Source organism: Quercus lobata, chromosome 6 (genome assembly GCF_001633185.2).
Source record: "Quercus lobata isolate SW786 chromosome 6, ValleyOak3.0 Primary Assembly, whole genome shotgun sequence".
Taxonomy (NCBI): Eukaryota; Viridiplantae; Streptophyta; class Magnoliopsida; order Fagales; family Fagaceae; genus Quercus; species Quercus lobata.
This window is the reverse complement of record NC_044909.1, coordinates 44,761,706-44,765,604: the sequence shown is the minus strand read 5'-3', so window position 1 is coordinate 44,765,604 and position 3,899 is coordinate 44,761,706.

Below are 3,899 nucleotides of genomic sequence, written 5' to 3'. Positions count from 1 at the left end.
ACTGTCAGTTTATTTAAAATCTTTTTCCCTCCCTCCTTGTGTGTGTATGTGTGTTAAAATACTTAGTATTCTCAAAAGAAAAAATTGTGGGTTAATCTCACATTGAAAAATGAGTGTAAGTTATAGAAGTTTAAAACCTATGTTATATATCTAAGAGTTAGACCCTTTTGGATATACACCACTGACAGTTTTTTTAAAACCTTCTCATCTCTCTCCTTATGTGTGTGTGCGTGTTAAAATACTTAGTATTCTCAACAACAAAAAAATAAAAAAATAAATTAGAGTAATTTAATTACCTAGATCGGTGTTAAGTATTATATAATATATAATATAATGTGTGTGCATTTATGTGTATCTATTTGTGTCCACAATTGTAAGGAGACATGTATGTTAGTTATAAATTGTGCCCCCTAAACTCAAATCCTAACTCTGCTACTACAGAATGTAATCACATTATTAAACTTAATTGGAAAATTTAAGATACAATCGATAAGGAACTGTACTTATATTTTATCCAAAATAAATTAATAAATTCCCCCTCCCTATAAAGGGTGAAAATACACATTAATTTAGGCTAAAGTTTTATTTTTGTCCCTAAAACTTGCATGAAGTTCGTTTTTTGTCCCTAAATTTTAAACAAGTTTTTTCTATGAACAAAAAGAACATTTTTTCACTAGTTTAGGCATAATATATATATATATATATATATAGATATTTTTATATTAAAGTTTAAGGATCAAGAGTGAAATATTTGAAAGTTATTAATTTAATTCTTGTGTCAATTATATGAAATGGTAATTGATCTCCCCCCCCCCCCCCCCCTCTTTTAATAGGGAAAAAAAAAATTAAACGTCATTGCATTCGTAAATTACTTATAAAACTTTTTTAATTATTTAAAGACTATATAGTTTGTGATATCTCATATTTCTACATTGTTGTGTAGTATTTTTTTTTTTTCATGAATCATTTTATTCATCCATGGATGGAGCAATACATGGACTAGGGGGGACAATGGCCCCACCTCTTTAAAAAAAAAAATATATATATATATATATATATATATATTAGTATATTAATAGGTACTAATTTTAGCAATTTTGTTCAATAAAATTACACTTTTCCCCCCTTAACAATGCCATCAATTCTTTTAAGAGTAATATTATAGCCACAAATGTTTTTCAATGTTTTTACAAACTATTGAGGTAGCAAATTCTTATTAGTTTGCACGCTTGTATCACTTTTTACTTTTCAATAACCACTCACTATATTAGTAATTTGTAAAAATTTTGTAGTTTTAGCATTTTTGACATTTTAAGAGCCATATAAAATTAATAGATTCAATCTAAAACAAAATATATAGGCCCAAAAAAATTAGACCAACAACAAAAATTATCAATAACAAAACTAAAAAAAATTCAGCCCAATTAATCTATTTTACCGAAAACAAACAATTTAGCCATTTAAAAAATTTTAAACAAAAATCCTTAGGGTCCGTTTGGTTGGATGGGTTTAAAAGTGGGAAAATAGAAAATGGTGAGAGGATGAAAAAAGTGGAAGGATAGAAAATATTTGGCTAAAATGCAAAACTAACCCTCTAAGTTTCACATTTTGTTATTTCAGTCCTCTAAATTTTAGTTTTGTCATTTCAGTCCTTTAAATTTTAATTTTCTTCAATACTGTCCTCCGTTAGTCTTATGTTAAATCCTCCTGTTAGCAGCTATTAGTCTCCTTGCAAGAAAAAAAAAAGTATTCTTGCAAGTTGGAACAGAAAAAATCAATGGCGTCAACTATTCGGTTTGTAGTATCTCGCGGAGCCGCCGGCATTGCGAAGGTTGGCAAGTCAAAATCTTCTTGTTGAAACAGACAATTTTTGTATCTCACTAAAACCAACGAAAATAGCTTAGCGGTTTCTATTCTATAGTGTTTCATTTTTTTTTTTTTTTTGTTTGTTGAGAAGATAGTGTTTTCATTTAAGCCAATTAAAAACAATCTCCAGAGGTGGTCATCTAAGTGCGTCTTTCAACAAGTTTCATTATCTTAATTCCTTTTTCTTTTTTCTTCTCTATCATCCCTCAAAGTTTTTATACTTATAGATAATTTTTTTGTTTCTTACTGTCCAAATTTTTTTTTTCTTTCTTGCAAGGAGACTAATGGCTGCTAACGGAGGACTTAACAGAAGACTAACAGAGGTCTGTATTGATAAAAATTAAAACTTAGAGGACTGAAATAACAAACTAAAACTTAAATGACTGATATGACAAAAGGTGAAATTTAGAAAGTCAGTTTTGTATTTTAGCCAAAAGATTTTATTTTCTCTCCTTTTTGTTTGGTTGGGAGTGGAAAAGTAAAAAGATAGAAAAAGTGAGTTTGAATAAATTCATATACCCTTGTTAAAGAATGATGCTTAATTAAGACAAAAAAGTGACAAATAACCACACACACAAAAAGAGTAATCACCCAAATTTATTAAAAAATAAAAATAATATCCCAAAAAAAAAAAAAAAAGAAGAAGAGGCAATGTTACAACCAGGAAAAAAAAAAAAGAAAAAAAGAGGCAACAGCCCAGGAAAAAAAAAAAAAAAACAAAGCAAAACAAAAACAAAAAACAAAAAACCAAAAAAGGGCAACAGTACTGCCCAATGAAAAAAAAAAATAAAGACAATTTGAAGAACGTCCATAAATGCATTTTTGTCAATTAAAAAAAAAAATTATCTACACTCAGTTTTCTCTTCATTTTGGGGAGAAAACATTTTGGTAGGTTTGGAGAGAAAAGACTTGAACACCATTTATTTTTCTTCCTTTCTATCCAACCAAACACACTTCAAAAAAGTTTTTCTTCCCATTTTCTCTCCAAAATTTTTCATCTACCCTATTTCACCTCCAAACAAACACACCCTTAGTGGTAAAGTAATAGAGTCAAAGGCTGGAACCGCCGCACACAACTAGCACCAGAGCCGTCCCCTAACTCCAAATCCTGGCTCCATCTCTGATTTTATTATCTAGAAAATTTTAGAGTATTTTCATACATAAAAAAGAATAAATATAAGATGAGACAAGTACTAGATTGACCTGTCTCATATATATATATATATATATATATATATATATATATTTTAAACTCAAAATTAAGGTGATTTAGGCTTATCAGCTAAATAAGTATTAGGCATTAAGGTGATATCATCGTGCAATTTATAAGTGGTCGGTAATGTCGGTTTTTTTTTAAGGTTGGGGGGAGTATGTGGACGGTGCGAGTAATTTTTAAAAGAGATATTTATCATGTTATCTTCCTCTTTAAATGGTTGCTACTACCTACTAGTGTCTCTAGTCTTGTTTTTACCCAAATGGAAAAATATATAAAGCAATTTTTATAAAGCATAAATTAGGAGCTTACGAGGTTGAATCTAAAATCTAAAAGGTCTGGATTTTCTATTTTAAAGAATCTTACAAGTAAAAATGAATGGGAACTATGACATATTGACGCTGCACTAATATTACTATTGTTTACCTTTGGCGTGATAGTCACTCTATAAGTATAAGTACTTATGGAATGTAGAAACAAGTACCGAGATTCAGTTTGATAGTTGGATTTGACCTTAATGTCTCAGTTGAAAGTATTAGTTAAATTGTTTCATAAAGTTGCTACTAGTTATATACTAATGCTAATTCAAGCAGAGTTATATACTAATACTAATACTAATTTATCAATTTTTTTTCTTTGTTAATACTAATACTAGTTTATATAGATTTTTAAAGATAGCATTCTTGGTATGATCACTGCTTCTTTGTATGATGGTCCTGTTTATTTTAACTGTTATCCTGATCTTACTCTTGTTTTGGATGATCCTAATATTGTTAAAGCTTTGACATTAAATATTGCTTCATCTGGTTATCACATGGAA